Here is a 26637-nt window from a genome sequence, read left to right as displayed (position 1 = left end):
AAAGTAAATAAATAAAAGGATAAGAGGAAAATGCTTGAATTGACGCTTAAAATGAATTTCGGTCTAGAAAAGCCACACTGCTTCGCAGGACGGGGTAGTTTAAAAGAATAACGCGAAAGGAACATGGCGGGTGCGATCATACCAGCACTAATGCGCCGGATCCCATCAGAACTCCGAAGTTAAGCGTGCTTGGGCGAGAGTAGTACTAGGATGGGTGACCCCCTGGGAAGTCCTCGTGTTGCACCCCTCTCTTTTTTGTTTCGAAATCCAAATTTCCTATTCGTTCTTTATCCTGTAGTAATTTAGCTCCGTCGGAACGATTGCTTAATATTTTGCTTCTTGTCGAAGCGTGAAGGAGGATCTGAAGGCGCGAGACAAATCAGGAACGGTACGGCTCGATCAAAGCCCGGATCGTCGCTCAAATTTGTCGGCGCAAATGTATCACCGCAACTAGGGGTGGCAATTTTCGACACGACACGAACCTAACACGAAATTAATGGGTTTGGGTTGAGGTTTCGGGAATTCGGGTCAGAATCGGGTTGGACCCGATGAACCCGAAAAGAAAACCGGTCGATTTCGGGTCAACCCGTGGTGACCTGATATGACCCGATATGACCCGTTTACGAATTAAAAATAATTTAATAAACATAAAAATAATTTTATCTAACTAAACTAAGTTATTCTTTTTTTCAAAGGCATTAATTACTTAATCCTAAACGAATTTATTTAATTTGAGTGAAGTTGAAATTATTATACTTGGACAAATAATATATTATATTATTTTTCACTTTTGTATTGTTTTAATTTATTTTATATTTTGCTTGGGATAAAACACTTTTACGGTGTTTAATTTATTTTAGATTTGATTTGGAATCATTTATTTAAATTTTTATTACTTGATTATGTAATTAGTTTTGTGAGAAATTGATTTTATTAGAAATTACAGTGATAAATTAATAAATTAAAATTAAGTTTCGGGTCATTTCGGGTCGACCCGCCGCCCCGTAAACCTGAAATTTTCGGGTTCGGGTCAGCATACCTGACCCGTCACGGGTTGGCGGGTCGGGGTTCGGGTCAACAGATTTTCTGGCGGGTCTGTTGACCCGAACCCGACCCGCCAACCTGATTTGGACCCGAATTGCCACCCCTGACTGCAAGCGTGAAGGATTGATTTCATGATAATTTAGAGTTGCGGGATGAGGGAAAAAAACAGGGTGCAAATCAATAACAAAAAAAAATATAAAGTAAATAAATAAAAGGATAAGAGGAAAATGCTTGAATTGACGCTTAAAATGAATTTCGGTCTAGAAAAGCCACACTGCTTCGCAGGACGGGGTAGTTTAAAAGAATAACGCGAAAGGAACATGGCGGGTGCGATCATACCAGCACTAATGCGCCGGATCCCATCAGAACTCCGAAGTTAAGCGTGCTTGGGCGAGAGTAGTACTAGGATGGGTGACCCCCTGGGAAGTCCTCGTGTTGCACCCCTCTCTTTTTTGTTTCGAAATCCAAATTTCCTATTCGTTCTTTATCCTGTAGTAATTTAGCTCCGTCGGAACGATTGCTTAATATTTTGCTTCTTGTCGAAGCGTGAAGGAGGATCTGAAGGCGCGAGACAAATCAGGAACGGTACGGCTCGATCAAAGCCCGGATCGTCGCTCAAATTTGTCGGCGCAAATGTATCACCGCAACTAGGGGTGGCAATTTTCGACACGACACGAACCTAACACGAAATTAATGGGTTTGGGTTGAGGTTTCGGGAATTCGGGTCAGAATCGGGTTGGACCCGATGAACCCGAAAAGAAAACCGGTCGATTTCGGGTCAACCCGTGGTGACCTGATATGACCCGATATGACCCGTTTACGAATTAAAAATAATTTAATAAACATAAAAATAATTTTATCTAACTAAACTAAGTTATTCTTTTTTTCAAAGGCATTAATTACTTAATCCTAAACGAATTTATTTAATTTGAGTGAAGTTGAAATTATTATACTTGGACAAATAATATATTATATTATTTTTCACTTTTGTATTGTTTTAATTTATTTTATATTTTGCTTGGGATAAAACACTTTTACGGTGTTTAATTTATTTTAGATTTGATTTGGAATCATTTATTTAAATTTTTATTACTTGATTATGTAATTAGTTTTGTGAGAAATTGATTTTATTAGAAATTACAGTGATAAATTAATAAATTAAAATTAAGTTTCGGGTCATTTCGGGTCGACCCGCCGCCCCGTAAACCTGAAATTTTCGGGTTCGGGTCAGCATACCTGACCCGTCACGGGTTGGCGGGTCGGGGTTCGGGTCAACAGATTTTCTGGCGGGTCTGTTGACCCGAACCCGACCCGCCAACCTGATTTGGACCCGAATTGCCACCCCTAACTGCAAGCGTGAAGGATTGATTTCATGATAATTTAGAGTTGCGGGATGAGGGAAAAAAACAGGGTGCAAATCAATAACAAAAAAAAATATAAAGTAAATAAATAAAAGGATAAGAGGAAAATGCTTGAATTGACGCTTAAAATGAATTTCGGTCTAGAAAAGCCACACTGCTTCGCAGGACGGGGTAGTTTAAAAGAATAACGCGAAAGGAACATGGCGGGTGCGATCATACCAGCACTAATGCGCCGGATCCCATCAGAACTCCGAAGTTAAGCGTGCTTGGGCGAGAGTAGTACTAGGATGGGTGACCCCCTGGGAAGTCCTCGTGTTGCACCCCTCTCTTTTTTGTTTCGAAATCCAAATTTCCTATTCGTTCTTTATCCTGTAGTAATTTAGCTCCGTCGGAACGATTGCTTAATATTTTGCTTCTTGTCGAAGCGTGAAGGAGGATCTGAAGGCGCGAGACAAATCAGGAACGGTACGGCTCGATCAAAGCCCGGATCGTCGCTCAAATTTGTCGGCGCAAATGTATCACCGCAACTAGGGGTGGCAATTTTCGACACGACACGAACCTAACACGAAATTAATGGGTTTGGGTTGAGGTTTCGGGAATTCGGGTCAGAATCGGGTTGGACCCGATGAACCCGAAAAGAAAACCGGTCGATTTCGGGTCAACCCGTGGTGACCTGATATGACCCGATATGACCCGTTTACGAATTAAAAATAATTTAATAAACATAAAAATAATTTTATCTAACTAAACTAAGTTATTCTTTTTTTCAAAGGCATTAATTACTTAATCCTAAACGAATTTATTTAATTTGAGTGAAGTTGAAATTATTATACTTGGACAAATAATATATTATATTATTTTTCACTTTTGTATTGTTTTAATTTATTTTATATTTTGCTTGGGATAAAACACTTTTACGGTGTTTAATTTATTTTAGATTTGATTTGGAATCATTTATTTAAATTTTTATTACTTGATTATGTAATTAGTTTTGTGAGAAATTGATTTTATTAGAAATTACAGTGATAAATTAATAAATTAAAATTAAGTTTCGGGTCATTTCGGGTCGACCCGCCGCCCCGTAAACCTGAAATTTTCGGGTTCGGGTCAGCATACCTGACCCGTCACGGGTTGGCGGGTCGGGGTTCGGGTCAACAGATTTTCTGGCGGGTCTGTTGACCCGAACCCGACCCGCCAACCTGATTTGGACCCGAATTGCCACCCCTAACTGCAAGCGTGAAGGATTGATTTCATGATAATTTAGAGTTGCGGGATGAGGGAAAAAAACAGGGTGCAAATCAATAACAAAAAAAAATATAAAGTAAATAAATAAAAGGATAAGAGGAAAATGCTTGAATTGACGCTTAAAATGAATTTCGGTCTAGAAAAGCCACACTGCTTCGCAGGACGGGGTAGTTTAAAAGAATAACGCGAAAGGAACATGGCGGGTGCGATCATACCAGCACTAATGCGCCGGATCCCATCAGAACTCCGAAGTTAAGCGTGCTTGGGCGAGAGTAGTACTAGGATGGGTCACCCCCTGGGAAGTCCTCGTGTTGCACCCCTCTCTTTTTTGTTTCGAAATCCAAATTTCCTATTCGTTCTTTATCCTGTAGTAATTTATCTCCGTCGGAACGATTGCTTAATATTTTGCTTCTTGTCGAAGCGTGAAGGAGGATTTGAAGGCGCGAGACAAATCAGGAACGGTACGGCTCGATCAAAGCCCGGATCGTCGCTCAAATTTGTCGGCGCAAATGTATCACCGCAACTAGGGGTGGCAATTTTCGACACGACACGAACCTAACACGAAATTAATGGGTTTGGGTTGAGGTTTCGGGAATTCGGGTCAGAATCGGGTTGGACCCGATGAACCCGAAAAGAAAACCGGTCGATTTCGGGTCAACCCGTGGTGACCTGATATGACCCGATATGACCCGTTTACGAATTAAAAATAATTTAATAAACATAAAAATAATTTTATCTCACTAAACTAAGTTATTCTTTTTTTCAAAGGCATTAATTACTTAATCCTAAACGAATTTATTTAATTTGTGTGAAGTTGAAATTATTATACTTGGACAAATAATATATTATATTATTTTTCACTTTTGTATTGTTTTAATTTATTTTATATTTTGCTTGGGATAAAACACTTTTACGGTGTTTAATTTATTTTAGATTTGATTTGGAATCATTTATTTAAATTTTTATTACTTGATTATGTAATTAGTTTTGTGAGAAATTGATTTTATTAGAAATTACAGTGATAAATTAATAAATTAAAATTAAGTTTCGGGTCATTTCGGGTCGACCCGCCGCCCCGTAAACCTGAAATTTTCGGGTTCGGGTCAGCATACCTGACCCGTCACGGGTTGGCGGGTCGGGGTTCGGGTCAACAGATTTTCTGGCGGGTCTGTTGACCCGAACCCGACCCGCCAACCTGATTTGGACCCGAATTGCCACCCCTAACTGCAAGCGTGAAGGATTGATTTCATGATAATTTAGAGTTGCGGGATGAGGGAAAAAAACAGGGTGCAAATCAATAACAAAAAAAAATATAAAGTAAATAAATAAAAGGATAAGAGGAAAATGCTTGAATTGACGCTTAAAATGAATTTCGGTCTAGAAAAGCCACACTGCTTCGCAGGACGGGGTAGTTTAAAAGAATAACGCGAAAGGAACATGGCGGGTGCGATCATACCAGCACTAATGCACCGGATCCCATCAGAACTCCGAAGTTAAGCGTGCTTGGGCGAGAGTAGTACTAGGATGGGTGACCCCCTGGGAAGTCCTCGTGTTGCACCCCTCTCTTTTTTGTTTCGAAATCCAAATTTCCTATTCGTTCTTTATCCTGTAGTAATTTAGCTCCGTCGGAACGATTGCTTAATATTTTGCTTCTTGTCGAAGCGTGAAGGAGGATCTGAAGGCGCGAGACAAATCAGGAACGGTACGGCTCGATCAAAGCCCGGATCGTCGCTCAAATTTGTCGGCGCAAATGTATCACCGCAACTAGGGGTGGCAATTTTCGACACGACACGAACCTAACACGAAATTAATGGGTTTGGGTTGAGGTTTCGGGAATTCGGGTCAGAATCGGGTTGGACCCGATGAACCCGAAAACAAAACCGGTCGATTTCGGGTCAACCCGTGGTGACCTGATATGACCCGATATGACCCGTTTACGAATTAAAAATAATTTAATAAACATAAAAATAATTTTATCTAACTAAACTAAGTTATTCTTTTTTTCAAAGGCATTAATTACTTAATCCTAAACGAATTTATTTAATTTGAGTGAAGTTGAAATTATTATACTTGGACAAATAATATATTATATTATTTTTCACTTTTGTATTGTTTTAATTTATTTTATATTTTGCTTGGGATAAAACACTTTTACGGTGTTTAATTTATTTTAGATTTGATTTGGAATCATTTATTTAAATTTTTATTACTTGATTATGTAATTAGTTTTGTGAGAAATTGATTTTATTAGAAATTACAGTGATAAATTAATAAATTAAAATTAAGTTTCGGGTCATTTCGGGTCGACCCGCCGCCCCGTAAACCTGAAATTTTCGGGTTCGGGTCAGCATACCTGACCCGTCACGGGTTGGCGGGTCGGGGTTCGGGTCAACAGATTTTCTGGCGGGTCTGTTGACCCGAACCCGACCCGCCAACCTGATTTGGACCCGAATTGCCACCCCTGACTGCAAGCGTGAAGGATTGATTTCATGATAATTTAGAGTTGCGGGATGAGGGAAAAAAACCGGGTGCAAATCAATAACAAAAAAAAATATAAAGTAAATAAATAAAAGGATAAGAGGAAAATGCTTGAATTGACGCTTAAAATGAATTTCGGTCTAGAAAAGCCACACTGCTTCGCAGGACGGGGTAGTTTAAAAGAATAACGCGAAAGGAACATGGCGGGTGCGATCATACCAGCACTAATGCGCCGGATCCCATCAGAACTCCGAAGTTAAGCGTGCTTGGGCGAGAGTAGTACTAGGATGGGTGACCCCCTGGGAAGTCCTCGTGTTGCACCCCTCTCTTTTTTGTTTCGAAATCCAAATTTCCTATTCGTTCTTTATCCTGTAGTAATTTAGCTCCGTCGGAACGATTGCTTAATATTTTGCTTCTTGTCGAAGCGTGAAGGAGGATCTGAAGGCGCGAGACAAATCAGGAACGGTACGGCTCGATCAAAGCCCGGATCGTCGCTCAAATTTGTCGGCGCAAATGTATCACCGCAACTAGGGGTGGCAATTTTCGACACGACACGAACCTAACACGAAATTAATGGGTTTGGGTTGAGGTTTCGGGAATTCGGGTCAGAATCGGGTTGGACCCGATGAACCCGAAAAGAAAACCGGTCGATTTCGGGTCAACCCGTGGTGACCTGATATGACCCGATATGACCCGTTTACGAATTAAAAATAATTTAATAAACATAAAAATAATTTTATCTAACTAAACTAAGTTATTCTTTTTTTCAAAGGCATTAATTACTTAATCCTAAACGAATTTATTTAATTTGAGTGAAGTTGAAATTATTATACTTGGACAAATAATATATTATATTATTTTTCACTTTTGTATTGTTTTAATTTATTTTATATTTTGCTTGGGATAAAACACTTTTACGGTGTTTAATTTATTTTAGATTTGATTTGGAATCATTTATTTAAATTTTTATTACTTGATTATGTAATTAGTTTTGTGAGAAATTGATTTTATTAGAAATTACAGTGATAAATTAATAAATTAAAATTAAGTTTCGGGTCATTTCGGGTCGACCCGCCGCCCCGTAAACCTGAAATTTTCGGGTTCGGGTCAGCATACCTGACCCGTCACGGGTTGGCGGGTCGGGGTTCGGGTCAACAGATTTTCTGGCGGGTCTGTTGACCCGAACCCGACCCGCCAACCTGATTTGGACCCGAATTGCCACCCCTGACTGCAAGCGTGAAGGATTGATTTCATGATAATTTAGAGTTGCGGGATGAGGGAAAAAAACAGGGTGCAAATCAATAACAAAAAAAAATATAAAGTAAATAAATAAAAGGATAAGAGGAAAATGCTTGAATTGACGCTTAAAATGAATTTCGGTCTAGAAAAGCCACACTGCTTCGCAGGACGGGGTAGTTTAAAAGAATAACGCGAAAGGAACATGGCGGGTGCGATCATACCAGCACTAATGCGCCGGATCCCATCAGAACTCCGAAGTTAAGCGTGCTTGGGCGAGAGTAGTACTAGGATGGGTGACCCCCTGGGAAGTCCTCGTGTTGCACCCCTCTCTTTTTTGTTTCGAAATCCAAATTTCCTATTCGTTCTTTATCCTGTAGTAATTTAGCTCCGTCGGAACGATTGCTTAATATTTTGCTTCTTGTCGAAGCGTGAAGGAGGATCTGAAGGCGCGAGACAAATCAGGAACGGTACGGCTCGATCAAAGCCCGGATCGTCGCTCAAATTTGTCGGCGCAAATGTATCACCGCAACTAGGGGTGGCAATTTTCGACACGACACGAACCTAACACGAAATTAATGGGTTTGGGTTGAGGTTTCGGGAATTCGGGTCAGAATCGGGTTGGACCCGATGAACCCGAAAAGAAAACCGGTCGATTTCGGGTCAACCCGTGGTGACCTGATATGACCCGATATGACCCGTTTACGAATTAAAAATAATTTAATAAACATAAAAATAATTTTATCTAACTAAACTAAGTTATTCTTTTTTTCAAAGGCATTAATTACTTAATCCTAAACGAATTTATTTAATTTGAGTGAAGTTGAAATTATTATACTTGGACAAATAATATATTATATTATTTTTCACTTTTGTATTGTTTTAATTTATTTTATATTTTGCTTGGGATAAAACACTTTTACGGTGTTTAATTTATTTTAGATTTGATTTGGAATCATTTATTTAAATTTTTATTACTTGATTATGTAATTAGTTTTGTGAGAAATTGATTTTATTAGAAATTACAGTGATAAATTAATAAATTAAAATTAAGTTTCGGGTCATTTCGGGTCGACCCGCCGCCCCGTAAACCTGAAATTTTCGGGTTCGGGTCAGCATACCTGACCCGTCACGGGTTGGCGGGTCGGGGTTCGGGTCAACAGATTTTCTGGCGGGTCTGTTGACCCGAACCCGACCCGCCAACCTGATTTGGACCCGAATTGCCACCCCTGACTGCAAGCGTGAAGGATTGATTTCATGATAATTTAGAGTTGCGGGATGAGGGAAAAAAACAGGGTGCAAATCAATAACAAAAAAAAATATAAAGTAAATAAATAAAAGGATAAGAGGAAAATGCTTGAATTGACGCTTAAAATGAATTTCGGTCTAGAAAAGCCACACTGCTTCGCAGGACGGGGTAGTTTAAAAGAATAACGCGAAAGGAACATGGCGGGTGCGATCATACCAGCACTAATGCGCCGGATCCCATCAGAACTCCGAAGTTAAGCGTGCTTGGGCGAGAGTAGTACTAGGATGGGTGACCCCCTGGGAAGTCCTCGTGTTGCACCCCTCTCTTTTTTGTTTCGAAATCCAAATTTCCTATTCGTTCTTTATCCTGTAGTAATTTAGCTCCGTCGGAACGATTGCTTAATATTTTGCTTCTTGTCGAAGCGTGAAGGAGGATCTGAAGGCGCGAGACAAATCAGGAACGGTACGGCTCGATCAAAGCCCGGATCGTCGCTCAAATTTGTCGGCGCAAATGTATCACCGCAACTAGGGGTGGCAATTTTCGACACGACACGAACCTAACACGAAATTAATGGGTTTGGGTTGAGGTTTCGGGAATTCGGGTCAGAATCGGGTTGGACCCGATGAACCCGAAAAGAAAACCGGTCGATTTCGGGTCAACCCGTGGTGACCTGATATGACCCGATATGACCCGTTTACGAATTAAAAATAATTTAATAAACATAAAAATAATTTTATCTAACTAAACTAAGTTATTCTTTTTTTCAAAGGCATTAATTACTTAATCCTAAACGAATTTATTTAATTTGAGTGAAGTTGAAATTATTATACTTGGACAAATAATATATTATATTATTTTTCACTTTTGTATTGTTTTAATTTATTTTATATTTTGCTTGGGATAAAACACTTTTACGGTGTTTAATTTATTTTAGATTTGATTTGGAATCATTTATTTAAATTTTTATTACTTGATTATGTAATTAGTTTTGTGAGAAATTGATTTTATTAGAAATTACAGTGATAAATTAATAAATTAAAATTAAGTTTCGGGTCATTTCGGGTCGACCCGCCGCCCCGTAAACCTGAAATTTTCGGGTTCGGGTCAGCATACCTGACCCGTCACGGGTTGGCGGGTCGGGGTTCGGGTCAACAGATTTTCTGGCGGGTCTGTTGACCCGAACCCGACCCGCCAACCTGATTTGGACCCGAATTGCCACCCCTGACTGCAAGCGTGAAGGATTGATTTCATGATAATTTAGAGTTGCGGGATGAGGGAAAAAAACAGGGTGCAAATCAATAACAAAAAAAAATATAAAGTAAATAAATAAAAGGATAAGAGGAAAATGCTTGAATTGACGCTTAAAATGAATTTCGGTCTAGAAAAGCCACACTGCTTCGCAGGACGGGGTAGTTTAAAAGAATAACGCGAAAGGAACATGGCGGGTGCGATCATACCAGCACTAATGCGCCGGATCCCATCAGAACTCCGAAGTTAAGCGTGCTTGGGCGAGAGTAGTACTAGGATGGGTGACCCCCTGGGAAGTCCTCGTGTTGCACCCCTCTCTTTTTTGTTTCGAAATCCAAATTTCCTATTCGTTCTTTATCCTGTAGTAATTTAGCTCCGTCGGAACGATTGCTTAATATTTTGCTTCTTGTCGAAGCGTGAAGGAGGATCTGAAGGCGCGAGACAAATCAGGAACGGTACGGCTCGATCAAAGCCCGGATCGTCGCTCAAATTTGTCGGCGCAAATGTATCACCGCAACTAGGGGTGGCAATTTTCGACACGACACGAACCTAACACGAAATTAATGGGTTTGGGTTGAGGTTTCGGGAATTCGGGTCAGAATCGGGTTGGACCCGATGAACCCGAAAAGAAAACCGGTCGATTTCGGGTCAACCCGTGGTGACCTGATATGACCCGATATGACCCGTTTACGAATTAAAAATAATTTAATAAACATAAAAATAATTTTATCTAACTAAACTAAGTTATTCTTTTTTTCAAAGGCATTAATTACTTAATCCTAAACGAATTTATTTAATTTGAGTGAAGTTGAAATTATTATACTTGGACAAATAATATATTATATTATTTTTCACTTTTGTATTGTTTTAATTTATTTTATATTTTGCTTGGGATAAAACACTTTTACGGTGTTTAATTTATTTTAGATTTGATTTGGAATCATTTATTTAAATTTTTATTACTTGATTATGTAATTAGTTTTGTGAGAAATTGATTTTATTAGAAATTACAGTGATAAATTAATAAATTAAAATTAAGTTTCGGGTCATTTCGGGTCGACCCGCCGCCCCGTAAACCTGAAATTTTCGGGTTCGGGTCAGCATACCTGACCCGTCACGGGTTGGCGGGTCGGGGTTCGGGTCAACAGATTTTCTGGCGGGTCTGTTGACCCGAACCCGACCCGCCAACCTGATTTGGACCCGAATTGCCACCCCTAACTGCAAGCGTGAAGGATTGATTTCATGATAATTTAGAGTTGCGGGATGAGGGAAAAAAACAGGGTGCAAATCAATAACAAAAAAAAATATAAAGTAAATAAATAAAAGGATAAGAGGAAAATGCTTGAATTGACGCTTAAAATGAATTTCGGTCTAGAAAAGCCACACTGCTTCGCAGGACGGGGTAGTTTAAAAGAATAACGCGAAAGGAACATGGCGGGTGCGATCATACCAGCACTAATGCGCCGGATCCCATCAGAACTCCGAAGTTAAGCGTGCTTGGGCGAGAGTAGTACTAGGATGGGTGACCCCCTGGGAAGTCCTCGTGTTGCACCCCTCTCTTTTTTGTTTCGAAATCCAAATTTCCTATTCGTTCTTTATCCTGTAGTAATTTAGCTCCGTCGGAACGATTGCTTAATATTTTGCTTCTTGTCGAAGCGTGAAGGAGGATCTGAAGGCGCGAGACAAATCAGGAACGGTACGGCTCGATCAAAGCCCGGATCGTCGCTCAAATTTGTCGGCGCAAATGTATCACCGCAACTAGGGGTGGCAATTTTCGACACGACACGAACCTAACACGAAATTAATGGGTTTGGGTTGAGGTTTCGGGAATTCGGGTCAGAATCGGGTTGGACCCGATGAACCCGAAAAGAAAACCGGTCGATTTCGGGTCAACCCGTGGTGACCTGATATGACCCGATATGACCCGTTTACGAATTAAAAATAATTTAATAAACATAAAAATAATTTTATCTAACTAAACTAAGTTATTCTTTTTTTCAAAGGCATTAATTACTTAATCCTAAACGAATTTATTTAATTTGAGTGAAGTTGAAATTATTATACTTGGACAAATAATATATTATATTATTTTTCACTTTTGTATTGTTTTAATTTATTTTATATTTTGCTTGGGATAAAACACTTTTACGGTGTTTAATTTATTTTAGATTTGATTTGGAATCATTTATTTAAATTTTTATTACTTGATTATGTAATTAGTTTTGTGAGAAATTGATTTTATTAGAAATTACAGTGATAAATTAATAAATTAAAATTAAGTTTCGGGTCATTTCGGGTCGACCCGCCGCCCCGTAAACCTGAAATTTTCGGGTTCGGGTCAGCATACCTGACCCGTCACGGGTTGGCGGGTCGGGGTTCGGGTCAACAGATTTTCTGGCGGGTCTGTTGACCCGAACCCGACCCGCCAACCTGATTTGGACCCGAATTGCCACCCCTAACTGCAAGCGTGAAGGATTGATTTCATGATAATTTAGAGTTGCGGGATGAGGGAAAAAAACAGGGTGCAAATCAATAACAAAAAAAAATATAAAGTAAATAAATAAAAGGATAAGAGGAAAATGCTTGAATTGACGCTTAAAATGAATTTCGGTCTAGAAAAGCCACACTGCTTCGCAGGACGGGGTAGTTTAAAAGAATAACGCGAAAGGAACATGGCGGGTGCGATCATACCAGCACTAATGCGCCGGATCCCATCAGAACTCCGAAGTTAAGCGTGCTTGGGCGAGAGTAGTACTAGGATGGGTCACCCCCTGGGAAGTCCTCGTGTTGCACCCCTCTCTTTTTTGTTTCGAAATCCAAATTTCCTATTCGTTCTTTATCCTGTAGTAATTTATCTCCGTCGGAACGATTGCTTAATATTTTGCTTCTTGTCGAAGCGTGAAGGAGGATTTGAAGGCGCGAGACAAATCAGGAACGGTACGGCTCGATCAAAGCCCGGATCGTCGCTCAAATTTGTCGGCGCAAATGTATCACCGCAACTAGGGGTGGCAATTTTCGACACGACACGAACCTAACACGAAATTAATGGGTTTGGGTTGAGGTTTCGGGAATTCGGGTCAGAATCGGGTTGGACCCGATGAACCCGAAAAGAAAACCGGTCGATTTCGGGTCAACCCGTGGTGACCTGATATGACCCGATATGACCCGTTTACGAATTAAAAATAATTTAATAAACATAAAAATAATTTTATCTCACTAAACTAAGTTATTCTTTTTTTCAAAGGCATTAATTACTTAATCCTAAACGAATTTATTTAATTTGTGTGAAGTTGAAATTATTATACTTGGACAAATAATATATTATATTATTTTTCACTTTTGTATTGTTTTAATTTATTTTATATTTTGCTTGGGATAAAACACTTTTACGGTGTTTAATTTATTTTAGATTTGATTTGGAATCATTTATTTAAATTTTTATTACTTGATTATGTAATTAGTTTTGTGAGAAATTGATTTTATTAGAAATTACAGTGATAAATTAATAAATTAAAATTAAGTTTCGGGTCATTTCGGGTCGACCCGCCGCCCCGTAAACCTGAAATTTTCGGGTTCGGGTCAGCATACCTGACCCGTCACGGGTTGGCGGGTCGGGGTTCGGGTCAACAGATTTTCTGGCGGGTCTGTTGACCCGAACCCGACCCGCCAACCTGATTTGGACCCGAATTGCCACCCCTAACTGCAAGCGTGAAGGATTGATTTCATGATAATTTAGAGTTGCGGGATGAGGGAAAAAAACAGGGTGCAAATCAATAACAAAAAAAAATATAAAGTAAATAAATAAAAGGATAAGAGGAAAATGCTTGAATTGACGCTTAAAATGAATTTCGGTCTAGAAAAGCCACACTGCTTCGCAGGACGGGGTAGTTTAAAAGAATAACGCGAAAGGAACATGGCGGGTGCGATCATACCAGCACTAATGCACCGGATCCCATCAGAACTCCGAAGTTAAGCGTGCTTGGGCGAGAGTAGTACTAGGATGGGTGACCCCCTGGGAAGTCCTCGTGTTGCACCCCTCTCTTTTTTGTTTCGAAATCCAAATTTCCTATTCGTTCTTTATCCTGTAGTAATTTAGCTCCGTCGGAACGATTGCTTAATATTTTGCTTCTTGTCGAAGCGTGAAGGAGGATCTGAAGGCGCGAGACAAATCAGGAACGGTACGGCTCGATCAAAGCCCGGATCGTCGCTCAAATTTGTCGGCGCAAATGTATCACCGCAACTAGGGGTGGCAATTTTCGACACGACACGAACCTAACACGAAATTAATGGGTTTGGGTTGAGGTTTCGGGAATTCGGGTCAGAATCGGGTTGGACCCGATGAACCCGAAAACAAAACCGGTCGATTTCGGGTCAACCCGTGGTGACCTGATATGACCCGATATGACCCGTTTACGAATTAAAAATAATTTAATAAACATAAAAATAATTTTATCTAACTAAACTAAGTTATTCTTTTTTTCAAAGGCATTAATTACTTAATCCTAAACGAATTTATTTAATTTGAGTGAAGTTGAAATTATTATACTTGGACAAATAATATATTATATTATTTTTCACTTTTGTATTGTTTTAATTTATTTTATATTTTGCTTGGGATAAAACACTTTTACGGTGTTTAATTTATTTTAGATTTGATTTGGAATCATTTATTTAAATTTTTATTACTTGATTATGTAATTAGTTTTGTGAGAAATTGATTTTATTAGAAATTACAGTGATAAATTAATAAATTAAAATTAAGTTTCGGGTCATTTCGGGTCGACCCGCCGCCCCGTAAACCTGAAATTTTCGGGTTCGGGTCAGCATACCTGACCCGTCACGGGTTGGCGGGTCGGGGTTCGGGTCAACAGATTTTCTGGCGGGTCTGTTGACCCGAACCCGACCCGCCAACCTGATTTGGACCCGAATTGCCACCCCTGACTGCAAGCGTGAAGGATTGATTTCATGATAATTTAGAGTTGCGGGATGAGGGAAAAAAACCGGGTGCAAATCAATAACAAAAAAAAATATAAAGTAAATAAATAAAAGGATAAGAGGAAAATGCTTGAATTGACGCTTAAAATGAATTTCGGTCTAGAAAAGCCACACTGCTTCGCAGGACGGGGTAGTTTAAAAGAATAACGCGAAAGGAACATGGCGGGTGCGATCATACCAGCACTAATGCGCCGGATCCCATCAGAACTCCGAAGTTAAGCGTGCTTGGGCGAGAGTAGTACTAGGATGGGTGACCCCCTGGGAAGTCCTCGTGTTGCACCCCTCTCTTTTTTGTTTCGAAATCCAAATTTCCTATTCGTTCTTTATCCTGTAGTAATTTAGCTCCGTCGGAACGATTGCTTAATATTTTGCTTCTTGTCGAAGCGTGAAGGAGGATCTGAAGGCGCGAGACAAATCAGGAACGGTACGGCTCGATCAAAGCCCGGATCGTCGCTCAAATTTGTCGGCGCAAATGTATCACCGCAACTAGGGGTGGCAATTTTCGACACGACACGAACCTAACACGAAATTAATGGGTTTGGGTTGAGGTTTCGGGAATTCGGGTCAGAATCGGGTTGGACCCGATGAACCCGAAAAGAAAACCGGTCGATTTCGGGTCAACCCGTGGTGACCTGATATGACCCGATATGACCCGTTTACGAATTAAAAATAATTTAATAAACATAAAAATAATTTTATCTAACTAAACTAAGTTATTCTTTTTTTCAAAGGCATTAATTACTTAATCCTAAACGAATTTATTTAATTTGAGTGAAGTTGAAATTATTATACTTGGACAAATAATATATTATATTATTTTTCACTTTTGTATTGTTTTAATTTATTTTATATTTTGCTTGGGATAAAACACTTTTACGGTGTTTAATTTATTTTAGATTTGATTTGGAATCATTTATTTAAATTTTTATTACTTGATTATGTAATTAGTTTTGTGAGAAATTGATTTTATTAGAAATTACAGTGATAAATTAATAAATTAAAATTAAGTTTCGGGTCATTTCGGGTCGACCCGCCGCCCCGTAAACCTGAAATTTTCGGGTTCGGGTCAGCATACCTGACCCGTCACGGGTTGGCGGGTCGGGGTTCGGGTCAACAGATTTTCTGGCGGGTCTGTTGACCCGAACCCGACCCGCCAACCTGATTTGGACCCGAATTGCCACCCCTGACTGCAAGCGTGAAGGATTGATTTCATGATAATTTAGAGTTGCGGGATGAGGGAAAAAAACAGGGTGCAAATCAATAACAAAAAAAAATATAAAGTAAATAAATAAAAGGATAAGAGGAAAATGCTTGAATTGACGCTTAAAATGAATTTCGGTCTAGAAAAGCCACACTGCTTCGCAGGACGGGGTAGTTTAAAAGAATAACGCGAAAGGAACATGGCGGGTGCGATCATACCAGCACTAATGCGCCGGATCCCATCAGAACTCCGAAGTTAAGCGTGCTTGGGCGAGAGTAGTACTAGGATGGGTGACCCCCTGGGAAGTCCTCGTGTTGCACCCCTCTCTTTTTTGTTTCGAAATCCAAATTTCCTATTCGTTCTTTATCCTGTAGTAATTTAGCTCCGTCGGAACGATTGCTTAATATTTTGCTTCTTGTCGAAGCGTGAAGGAGGATCTGAAGGCGCGAGACAAATCAGGAACGGTACGGCTCGATCAAAGCCCGGATCGTCGCTCAAATTTGTCGGCGCAAATGTATCACCGCAACTAGGGGTGGCAATTTTCGACACGACACGAACCTAACACGAAATTAATGGGTTTGGGTTGAGGTTTCGGGAATTCGGGTCAGAATCGGGTTGGACCCGATGAACCCGAAAAGAAAACCGGTCGATTTCGGGTCAACCCGTGGTGACCTGATATGACCCGATATGACCCGTTTACGAATTAAAAATAATTTAATAAACATAAAAATAATTTTATCTAACTAAACTAAGTTATTCTTTTTTTCAAAGGCATTAATTACTTAATCCTAAACGAATTTATTTAATTTGAGTGAAGTTGAAATTATTATACTTGGACAAATAATATATTATATTATTTTTCACTTTTGTATTGTTTTAATTTATTTTATATTTTGCTTGGGATAAAACACTTTTACGGTGTTTAATTTATTTTAGATTTGATTTGGAATCATTTATTTAAATTTTTATTACTTGATTATGTAATTAGTTTTGTGAGAAATTGATTTTATTAGAAATTACAGTGATAAATTAATAAATTAAAATTAAGTTTCGGGTCATTTCGGGTCGACCCGCCGCCCCGTAAACCTGAAATTTTCGGGTTCGGGTCAGCATACCTGACCCGTCACGGGTTGGCGGGTCGGGGTTCGGGTCAACAGATTTTCTGGCGGGTCTGTTGACCCGAACCCGACCCGCCAACCTGATTTGGACCCGAATTGCCACCCCTGACTGCAAGCGTGAAGGATTGATTTCATGATAATTTAGAGTTGCGGGATGAGGGAAAAAAACAGGGTGCAAATCAATAACAAAAAAAAATATAAAGTAAATAAATAAAAGGATAAGAGGAAAATGCTTGAATTGACGCTTAAAATGAATTTCGGTCTAGAAAAGCCACACTGCTTCGCAGGACGGGGTAGTTTAAAAGAATAACGCGAAAGGAACATGGCGGGTGCGATCATACCAGCACTAATGCGCCGGATCCCATCAGAACTCCGAAGTTAAGCGTGCTTGGGCGAGAGTAGTACTAGGATGGGTGACCCCCTGGGAAGTCCTCGTGTTGCACCCCTCTCTTTTTTGTTTCGAAATCCAAATTTCCTATTCGTTCTTTATCCTGTAGTAATTTAGCTCCGTCGGAACGATTGCTTAATATTTTGCTTCTTGTCGAAGCGTGAAGGAGGATCTGAAGGCGCGAGACAAATCAGGAACGGTACGGCTCGATCAAAGCCCGGATCGTCGCTCAAATTTGTCGGCGCAAATGTATCACCGCAACTAGGGGTGGCAATTTTCGACACGACACGAACCTAACACGAAATTAATGGGTTTGGGTTGAGGTTTCGGGAATTCGGGTCAGAATCGGGTTGGACCCGATGAACCCGAAAAGAAAACCGGTCGATTTCGGGTCAACCCGTGGTGACCTGATATGACCCGATATGACCCGTTTACGAATTAAAAATAATTTAATAAACATAAAAATAATTTTATCTAACTAAACTAAGTTATTCTTTTTTTCAAAGGCATTAATTACTTAATCCTAAACGAATTTATTTAATTTGAGTGAAGTTGAAATTATTATACTTGGACAAATAATATATTATATTATTTTTCACTTTTGTATTGTTTTAATTTATTTTATATTTTGCTTGGGATAAAACACTTTTACGGTGTTTAATTTATTTTAGATTTGATTTGGAATCATTTATTTAAATTTTTATTACTTGATTATGTAATTAGTTTTGTGAGAAATTGATTTTATTAGAAATTACAGTGATAAATTAATAAATTAAAATTAAGTTTCGGGTCATTTCGGGTCGACCCGCCGCCCCGTAAACCTGAAATTTTCGGGTTCGGGTCAGCATACCTGACCCGTCACGGGTTGGCGGGTCGGGGTTCGGGTCAACAGATTTTCTGGCGGGTCTGTTGACCCGAACCCGACCCGCCAACCTGATTTGGACCCGAATTGCCACCCCTAACTGCAAGCGTGAAGGATTGATTTCATGATAATTTAGAGTTGCGGGATGAGGGAAAAAAACAGGGTGCAAATCAATAACAAAAAAAAATATAAAGTAAATAAATAAAAGGATAAGAGGAAAATGCTTGAATTGACGCTTAAAATGAATTTCGGTCTAGAAAAGCCACACTGCTTCGCAGGACGGGGTAGTTTAAAAGAATAACGCGAAAGGAACATGGCGGGTGCGATCATACCAGCACTAATGCGCCGGATCCCATCAGAACTCCGAAGTTAAGCGTGCTTGGGCGAGAGTAGTACTAGGATGGGTCACCCCCTGGGAAGTCCTCGTGTTGCACCCCTCTCTTTTTTGTTTCGAAATCCAAATTTCCTATTCGTTCTTTATCCTGTAGTAATTTATCTCCGTCGGAACGATTGCTTAATATTTTGCTTCTTGTCGAAGCGTGAAGGAGGATTTGAAGGCGCGAGACAAATCAGGAACGGTACGGCTCGATCAAAGCCCGGATCGTCGCTCAAATTTGTCGGCGCAAATGTATCACCGCAACTAGGGGTGGCAATTTTCGACACGACACGAACCTAACACGAAATTAATGGGTTTGGGTTGAGGTTTCGGGAATTCGGGTCAGAATCGGGTTGGACCCGATGAACCCGAAAAGAAAACCGGTCGATTTCGGGTCAACCCGTGGTGACCTGATATGACCCGATATGACCCGTTTACGAATTAAAAATAATTTAATAAACATAAAAATAATTTTATCTCACTAAACTAAGTTATTCTTTTTTTCAAAGGCATTAATTACTTAATCCTAAACGAATTTATTTAATTTGTGTGAAGTTGAAATTATTATACTTGGACAAATAATATATTATATTATTTTTCACTTTTGTATTGTTTTAATTTATTTTATATTTTGCTTGGGATAAAACACTTTTACGGTGTTTAATTTATTTTAGATTTGATTTGGAATCATTTATTTAAATTTTTATTACTTGATTATGTAATTAGTTTTGTGAGAAATTGATTTTATTAGAAATTACAGTGATAAATTAATAAATTAAAATTAAGTTTCGGGTCATTTCGGGTCGACCCGCCGCCCCGTAAACCTGAAATTTTCGGGTTCGGGTCAGCATACCTGACCCGTCACGGGTTGGCGGGTCGGGGTTCGGGTCAACAGATTTTCTGGCGGGTCTGTTGACCCGAACCCGACCCGCCAACCTGATTTGGACCCGAATTGCCACCCCTAACTGCAAGCGTGAAGGATTGATTTCATGATAATTTAGAGTTGCGGGATGAGGGAAAAAAACAGGGTGCAAATCAATAACAAAAAAAAATATAAAGTAAATAAATAAAAGGATAAGAGGAAAATGCTTGAATTGACGCTTAAAATGAATTTCGGTCTAGAAAAGCCACACTGCTTCGCAGGACGGGGTAGTTTAAAAGAATAACGCGAAAGGAACATGGCGGGTGCGATCATACCAGCACTAATGCACCGGATCCCATCAGAACTCCGAAGTTAAGCGTGCTTGGGCGAGAGTAGTACTAGGATGGGTGACCCCCTGGGAAGTCCTCGTGTTGCACCCCTCTCTTTTTTGTTTCGAAATCCAAATTTCCTATTCGTTCTTTATCCTGTAGTAATTTAGCTCCGTCGGAACGATTGCTTAATATTTTGCTTCTTGTCGAAGCGTGAAGGAGGATCTGAAGGCGCGAGACAAATCAGGAACGGTACGGCTCGATCAAAGCCCGGATCGTCGCTCAAATTTGTCGGCGCAAATGTATCACCGCAACTAGGGGTGGCAATTTTCGACACGACACGAACCTAACACGAAATTAATGGGTTTGGGTTGAGGTTTCGGGAATTCGGGTCAGAATCGGGTTGGACCCGATGAACCCGAAAACAAAACCGGTCGATTTCGGGTCAACCCGTGGTGACCTGATATGACCCGATATGACCCGTTTACGAATTAAAAATAATTTAATAAACATAAAAATAATTTTATCTAACTAAACTAAGTTATTCTTTTTTTCAAAGGCATTAATTACTTAATCCTAAACGAATTTATTTAATTTGAGTGAAGTTGAAATTATTATACTTGGACAAATAATATATTATATTATTTTTCACTTTTGTATTGTTTTAATTTATTTTATATTTTGCTTGGGATAAAACACTTTTACGGTGTTTAATTTATTTTAGATTTGATTTGGAATCATTTATTTAAATTTTTATTACTTGATTATGTAATTAGTTTTGTGAGAAATTGATTTTATTAGAAATTACAGTGATAAATTAATAAATTAAAATTAAGTTTCGGGTCATTTCGGGTCGACCCGCCGCCCCGTAAACCTGAAATTTTCGGGTTCGGGTCAGCATACCTGACCCGTCACGGGTTGGCGGGTCGGGGTTCGGGTCAACAGATTTTCTGGCGGGTCTGTTGACCCGAACCCGACCCGCCAACCTGATTTGGACCCGAATTGCCACCCCTGACTGCAAGCGTGAAGGATTGATTTCATGATAATTTAGAGTTGCGGGATGAGGGAAAAAAACAGGGTGCAAATCAATAACAAAAAAAAATATAAAGTAAATAAATAAAAGGATAAGAGGAAAATGCTTGAATTGACGCTTAAAATGAATTTCGGTCTAGAAAAGCCACACTGCTTCGCAGGACGGGGTAGTTTAAAAGAATAACGCGAAAGGAACATGGCGGGTGCGATCATACCAGCACTAATGCGCCGGATCCCATCAGAACTCCGAAGTTAAGCGTGCTTGGGCGAGAGTAGTACTAGGATGGGTGACCCCCTGGGAAGTCCTCGTGTTGCACCCCTCTCTTTTTTGTTTCGAAATCCAAATTTCCTATTCGTTCTTTATCCTGTAGTAATTTAGCTCCGTCGGAACGATTGCTTAATATTTTGCTTCTTGTCGAAGCGTGAAGGAGGATCTGAAGGCGCGAGACAAATCAGGAACGGTACGGCTCGATCAAAGCCCGGATCGTCGCTCAAATTTGTCGGCGCAAATGTATCACCGCAACTAGGGGTGGCAATTTTCGACACGACACGAACCTAACACGAAATTAATGGGTTTGGGTTGAGGTTTCGGGAATTCGGGTCAGAATCGGGTTGGACCCGATGAACCCGAAAAGAAAACCGGTCGATTTCGGGTCAACCCGTGGTGACCTGATATGACCCGATATGACCCGTTTACGAATTAAAAATAATTTAATAAACATAAAAATAATTTTATCTAACTAAACTAAGTTATTCTTTTTTTCAAAGGCATTAATTACTTAATCCTAAACGAATTTATTTAATTTGAGTGAAGTTGAAATTATTATACTTGGACAAATAATATATTATATTATTTTTCACTTTTGTATTGTTTTAATTTATTTTATATTTTGCTTGGGATAAAACACTTTTACGGTGTTTAATTTATTTTAGATTTGATTTGGAATCATTTATTTAAATTTTTATTACTTGATTATGTAATTAGTTTTGTGAGAAATTGATTTTATTAGAAATTACAGTGATAAATTAATAAATTAAAATTAAGTTTCGGGTCATTTCGGGTCGACCCGCCGCCCCGTAAACCTGAAATTTTCGGGTTCGGGTCAGCATACCTGACCCGTCACGGGTTGGCGGGTCGGGGTTCGGGTCAACAGATTTTCTGGCGGGTCTGTTGACCCGAACCCGACCCGCCAACCTGATTTGGACCCGAATTGCCACCCCTGACTGCAAGCGTGAAGGATTGATTTCATGATAATTTAGAGTTGCGGGATGAGGGAAAAAAACAGGGTGCAAATCAATAACAAAAAAAAATATAAAGTAAATAAATAAAAGGATAAGAGGAAAATGCTTGAATTGACGCTTAAAATGAATTTCGGTCTAGAAAAGCCACACTGCTTCGCAGGACGGGGTAGTTTAAAAGAATAACGCGAAAGGAACATGGCGGGTGCGATCATACCAGCACTAATGCGCCGGATCCCATCAGAACTCCGAAGTTAAGCGTGCTTGGGCGAGAGTAGTACTAGGATGGGTGACCCCCTGGGAAGTCCTCGTGTTGCACCCCTCTCTTTTTTGTTTCGAAATCCAAATTTCCTATTCGTTCTTTATCCTGTAGTAATTTAGCTCCGTCGGAACGATTGCTTAATATTTTGCTTCTTGTCGAAGCGTGAAGGAGGATCTGAAGGCGCGAGACAAATCAGGAACGGTACGGCTCGATCAAAGCCCGGATCGTCGCTCAAATTTGTCGGCGCAAATGTATCACCGCAACTAGGGGTGGCAATTTTCGACACGACACGAACCTAACACGAAATTAATGGGTTTGGGTTGAGGTTTCGGGAATTCGGGTCAGAATCGGGTTGGACCCGATGAACCCGAAAAGAAAACCGGTCGATTTCGGGTCAACCCGTGGTGACCTGATATGACCCGATATGACCCGTTTACGAATTAAAAATAATTTAATAAACATAAAAATAATTTTATCTAACTAAACTAAGTTATTCTTTTTTTCAAAGGCATTAATTACTTAATCCTAAACGAATTTATTTAATTTGAGTGAAGTTGAAATTATTATACTTGGACAAATAATATATTATATTATTTTTCACTTTTGTATTGTTTTAATTTATTTTATATTTTGCTTGGGATAAAACACTTTTACGGTGTTTAATTTATTTTAGATTTGATTTGGAATCATTTATTTAAATTTTTATTACTTGATTATGTAATTAGTTTTGTGAGAAATTGATTTTATTAGAAATTACAGTGATAAATTAATAAATTAAAATTAAGTTTCGGGTCATTTCGGGTCGACCCGCCGCCCCGTAAACCTGAAATTTTCGGGTTCGGGTCAGCATACCTGACCCGTCACGGGTTGGCGGGTCGGGGTTCGGGTCAACAGATTTTCTGGCGGGTCTGTTGACCCGAACCCGACCCGCCAACCTGATTTGGACCCGAATTGCCACCCCTAACTGCAAGCGTGAAGGATTGATTTCATGATAATTTAGAGTTGCGGGATGAGGGAAAAAAACAGGGTGCAAATCAATAACAAAAAAAAATATAAAGTAAATAAATAAAAGGATAAGAGGAAAATGCTTGAATTGACGCTTAAAATGAATTTCGGTCTAGAAAAGCCACACTGCTTCGCAGGACGGGGTAGTTTAAAAGAATAACGCGAAAGGAACATGGCGGGTGCGATCATACCAGCACTAATGCGCCGGATCCCATCAGAACTCCGAAGTTAAGCGTGCTTGGGCGAGAGTAGTACTAGGATGGGTCACCCCCTGGGAAGTCCTCGTGTTGCACCCCTCTCTTTTTTGTTTCGAAATCCAAATTTCCTATTCGTTCTTTATCCTGTAGTAATTTATCTCCGTCGGAACGATTGCTTAATATTTTGCTTCTTGTCGAAGCGTGAAGGAGGATTTGAAGGCGCGAGACAAATCAGGAACGGTACGGCTCGATCAAAGCCCGGATCGTCGCTCAAATTTGTCGGCGCAAATGTATCACCGCAACTAGGGGTGGCAATTTTCGACACGACACGAACCTAACACGAAATTAATGGGTTTGGGTTGAGGTTTCGGGAATTCGGGTCAGAATCGGGTTGGACCCGATGAACCCGAAAAGAAAACCGGTCGATTTCGGGTCAACCCGTGGTGACCTGATATGACCCGATATGACCCGTTTACGAATTAAAAATAATTTAATAAACATAAAAATAATTTTATCTCACTAAACTAAGTTATTCTTTTTTTCAAAGGCATTAATTACTTAATCCTAAACGAATTTATTTAATTTGTGTGAAGTTGAAATTATTATACTTGGACAAATAATATATTATATTATTTTTCACTTTTGTATTGTTTTAATTTATTTTATATTTTGCTTGGGATAAAACACTTTTACGGTGTTTAATTTATTTTAGATTTGATTTGGAATCATTTATTTAAATTTTTATTACTTGATTATGTAATTAGTTTTGTGAGAAATTGATTTTATTAGAAATTACAGTGATAAATTAATAAATTAAAATTAAGTTTCGGGTCATTTCGGGTCGACCCGCCGCCCCGTAAACCTGAAATTTTCGGGTTCGGGTCAGCATACCTGACCCGTCACGGGTTGGCGGGTCGGGGTTCGGGTCAACAGATTTTCTGGCGGGTCTGTTGACCCGAACCCGACCCGCCAACCTGATTTGGACCCGAATTGCCACCCCTAACTGCAAGCGTGAAGGATTGATTTCATGATAATTTAGAGTTGCGGGATGAGGGAAAAAAACAGGGTGCAAATCAATAACAAAAAAAAATATAAAGTAAATAAATAAAAGGATAAGAGGAAAATGCTTGAATTGACGCTTAAAATGAATTTCGGTCTAGAAAAGCCACACTGCTTCGCAGGACGGGGTAGTTTAAAAGAATAACGCGAAAGGAACATGGCGGGTGCGATCATACCAGCACTAATGCACCGGATCCCATCAGAACTCCGAAGTTAAGCGTGCTTGGGCGAGAGTAGTACTAGGATGGGTGACCCCCTGGGAAGTCCTCGTGTTGCACCCCTCTCTTTTTTGTTTCGAAATCCAAATTTCCTATTCGTTCTTTATCCTGTAGTAATTTAGCTCCGTCGGAACGATTGCTTAATATTTTGCTTCTTGTCGAAGCGTGAAGGAGGATCTGAAGGCGCGAGACAAATCAGGAACGGTACGGCTCGATCAAAGCCCGGATCGTCGCTCAAATTTGTCGGCGCAAATGTATCACCGCAACTAGGGGTGGCAATTTTCGACACGACACGAACCTAACACGAAATTAATGGGTTTGGGTTGAGGTTTCGGGAATTCGGGTCAGAATCGGGTTGGACCCGATGAACCCGAAAACAAAACCGGTCGATTTCGGGTCAACCCGTGGTGACCTGATATGACCCGATATGACCCGTTTACGAATTAAAAATAATTTAATAAACATAAAAATAATTTTATCTAACTAAACTAAGTTATTCTTTTTTTCAAAGGCATTAATTACTTAATCCTAAACGAATTTATTTAATTTGAGTGAAGTTGAAATTATTATACTTGGACAAATAATATATTATATTATTTTTCACTTTTGTATTGTTTTAATTTATTTTATATTTTGCTTGGGATAAAACACTTTTACGGTGTTTAATTTATTTTAGATTTGATTTGGAATCATTTATTTAAATTTTTATTACTTGATTATGTAATTAGTTTTGTGAGAAATTGATTTTATTAGAAATTACAGTGATAAATTAATAAATTAAAATTAAGTTTCGGGTCATTTCGGGTCGACCCGCCGCCCCGTAAACCTGAAATTTTCGGGTTCGGGTCAGCATACCTGACCCGTCACGGGTTGGCGGGTCGGGGTTCGGGTCAACAGATTTTCTGGCGGGTCTGTTGACCCGAACCCGACCCGCCAACCTGATTTGGACCCGAATTGCCACCCCTAACTGCAAGCGTGAAGGATTGATTTCATGATAATTTAGAGTTGCGGGATGAGGGAAAAAAACAGGGTGCAAATCAATAACAAAAAAAAATATAAAGTAAATAAATAAAAGGATAAGAGGAAAATGCTTGAATTGACGCTTAAAATGAATTTCGGTCTAGAAAAGCCACACTGCTTCGCAGGACGGGGTAGTTTAAAAGAATAACGCGAAAGGAACATGGCGGGTGCGATCATACCAGCACTAATGCGCCGGATCCCATCAGAACTCCGAAGTTAAGCGTGCTTGGGCGAGAGTAGCACTAGGATGGGTGACCCTCTGGGAAGTCCTCGTGTTGCACCCCTCTCTTTTTTGTTTCGAAATCCAAATTTCCTATTCGTTCTTTATCCTGTAGTAATTTATCTCCGTCGGAACGATTGCTTAATATTTTGCTTCTTGTCGAAGCGTGAAGGAGGATCTGAAGGCGCGAGACAAATCAGGAACGGTACGGCTCGATCAAAGCCCGGATCGTCGCTCAAATTTGTCGGCGCAAATGTATCTCCGCAACTAGGGGTGGCAATTTTCGACACGACACGAACCTAACACGAAATTAATGGGTTTGGGTTGAGGTTTCGGGAATTCGGGTCAGAATCGGGTTGGACCCGATGAACCCGAAAAGAAAACCGGTCGATT

At 39.7% G+C, this 26637-nt stretch overlaps 22 non-coding genes across 22 annotated transcripts; all 22 read left to right on the top strand.

The window, feature by feature from the left end:
• Positions 1–128: 128 nt before the first annotated feature.
• On the top strand, positions 129–247 carry LOC140030427 (5S ribosomal RNA). Its single transcript, XR_011834342.1, has one exon. It is a non-coding gene; the product is annotated as a 5S ribosomal RNA (ribosomal RNA).
• Positions 248–1369: 1122 nt separating this feature from the next.
• LOC140030425 (5S ribosomal RNA) lies at positions 1370–1488 on the top strand. Its single transcript, XR_011834340.1, has one exon. It is a non-coding gene; the product is annotated as a 5S ribosomal RNA (ribosomal RNA).
• Positions 1489–2610: 1122 nt separating this feature from the next.
• Positions 2611–2729, top strand: LOC140030424 (5S ribosomal RNA). Its single transcript, XR_011834339.1, has one exon. It is a non-coding gene; the product is annotated as a 5S ribosomal RNA (ribosomal RNA).
• Positions 2730–3851: 1122 nt separating this feature from the next.
• Positions 3852–3970, top strand: LOC140031064 (5S ribosomal RNA). The gene has a single exon (XR_011834985.1). It is a non-coding gene; the product is annotated as a 5S ribosomal RNA (ribosomal RNA).
• Positions 3971–5092: 1122 nt separating this feature from the next.
• LOC140029592 (5S ribosomal RNA) lies at positions 5093–5211 on the top strand. The gene has a single exon (XR_011833498.1). It is a non-coding gene; the product is annotated as a 5S ribosomal RNA (ribosomal RNA).
• Positions 5212–6333: 1122 nt separating this feature from the next.
• LOC140030423 (5S ribosomal RNA) lies at positions 6334–6452 on the top strand. Its single transcript, XR_011834338.1, has one exon. It is a non-coding gene; the product is annotated as a 5S ribosomal RNA (ribosomal RNA).
• A 1122-nt stretch (positions 6453–7574) lies between these two features.
• On the top strand, positions 7575–7693 carry LOC140030422 (5S ribosomal RNA). Its single transcript, XR_011834337.1, has one exon. It is a non-coding gene; the product is annotated as a 5S ribosomal RNA (ribosomal RNA).
• A 1122-nt stretch (positions 7694–8815) lies between these two features.
• Positions 8816–8934, top strand: LOC140030421 (5S ribosomal RNA). Its single transcript, XR_011834336.1, has one exon. It is a non-coding gene; the product is annotated as a 5S ribosomal RNA (ribosomal RNA).
• Positions 8935–10056: 1122 nt separating this feature from the next.
• On the top strand, positions 10057–10175 carry LOC140030420 (5S ribosomal RNA). The gene has a single exon (XR_011834335.1). It is a non-coding gene; the product is annotated as a 5S ribosomal RNA (ribosomal RNA).
• A 1122-nt stretch (positions 10176–11297) lies between these two features.
• On the top strand, positions 11298–11416 carry LOC140030419 (5S ribosomal RNA). The gene has a single exon (XR_011834334.1). It is a non-coding gene; the product is annotated as a 5S ribosomal RNA (ribosomal RNA).
• Positions 11417–12538: 1122 nt separating this feature from the next.
• Positions 12539–12657, top strand: LOC140031063 (5S ribosomal RNA). Its single transcript, XR_011834984.1, has one exon. It is a non-coding gene; the product is annotated as a 5S ribosomal RNA (ribosomal RNA).
• A 1122-nt stretch (positions 12658–13779) lies between these two features.
• On the top strand, positions 13780–13898 carry LOC140029591 (5S ribosomal RNA). Its single transcript, XR_011833497.1, has one exon. It is a non-coding gene; the product is annotated as a 5S ribosomal RNA (ribosomal RNA).
• A 1122-nt stretch (positions 13899–15020) lies between these two features.
• LOC140030418 (5S ribosomal RNA) lies at positions 15021–15139 on the top strand. Its single transcript, XR_011834333.1, has one exon. It is a non-coding gene; the product is annotated as a 5S ribosomal RNA (ribosomal RNA).
• A 1122-nt stretch (positions 15140–16261) lies between these two features.
• On the top strand, positions 16262–16380 carry LOC140030417 (5S ribosomal RNA). The gene has a single exon (XR_011834332.1). It is a non-coding gene; the product is annotated as a 5S ribosomal RNA (ribosomal RNA).
• Positions 16381–17502: 1122 nt separating this feature from the next.
• LOC140030416 (5S ribosomal RNA) lies at positions 17503–17621 on the top strand. Its single transcript, XR_011834331.1, has one exon. It is a non-coding gene; the product is annotated as a 5S ribosomal RNA (ribosomal RNA).
• Positions 17622–18743: 1122 nt separating this feature from the next.
• On the top strand, positions 18744–18862 carry LOC140031062 (5S ribosomal RNA). Its single transcript, XR_011834983.1, has one exon. It is a non-coding gene; the product is annotated as a 5S ribosomal RNA (ribosomal RNA).
• A 1122-nt stretch (positions 18863–19984) lies between these two features.
• Positions 19985–20103, top strand: LOC140029590 (5S ribosomal RNA). Its single transcript, XR_011833496.1, has one exon. It is a non-coding gene; the product is annotated as a 5S ribosomal RNA (ribosomal RNA).
• A 1122-nt stretch (positions 20104–21225) lies between these two features.
• Positions 21226–21344, top strand: LOC140030414 (5S ribosomal RNA). The gene has a single exon (XR_011834328.1). It is a non-coding gene; the product is annotated as a 5S ribosomal RNA (ribosomal RNA).
• Positions 21345–22466: 1122 nt separating this feature from the next.
• On the top strand, positions 22467–22585 carry LOC140030413 (5S ribosomal RNA). Its single transcript, XR_011834327.1, has one exon. It is a non-coding gene; the product is annotated as a 5S ribosomal RNA (ribosomal RNA).
• A 1122-nt stretch (positions 22586–23707) lies between these two features.
• Positions 23708–23826, top strand: LOC140031061 (5S ribosomal RNA). Its single transcript, XR_011834982.1, has one exon. It is a non-coding gene; the product is annotated as a 5S ribosomal RNA (ribosomal RNA).
• Positions 23827–24948: 1122 nt separating this feature from the next.
• LOC140029589 (5S ribosomal RNA) lies at positions 24949–25067 on the top strand. The gene has a single exon (XR_011833495.1). It is a non-coding gene; the product is annotated as a 5S ribosomal RNA (ribosomal RNA).
• A 1122-nt stretch (positions 25068–26189) lies between these two features.
• Positions 26190–26308, top strand: LOC140031671 (5S ribosomal RNA). Its single transcript, XR_011835594.1, has one exon. It is a non-coding gene; the product is annotated as a 5S ribosomal RNA (ribosomal RNA).
• Positions 26309–26637: the final 329 nt, after the last annotated feature.

Source organism: Coffea arabica, chromosome 11e, assembly GCF_036785885.1.
Source record: "Coffea arabica cultivar ET-39 chromosome 11e, Coffea Arabica ET-39 HiFi, whole genome shotgun sequence".
Classification (NCBI taxonomy): Eukaryota; Viridiplantae; Streptophyta; class Magnoliopsida; order Gentianales; family Rubiaceae; genus Coffea; species Coffea arabica.
The sequence above is the reverse complement of the archived record's forward strand: the minus strand, read 5'-3'. Positions and strand labels throughout refer to the sequence as shown.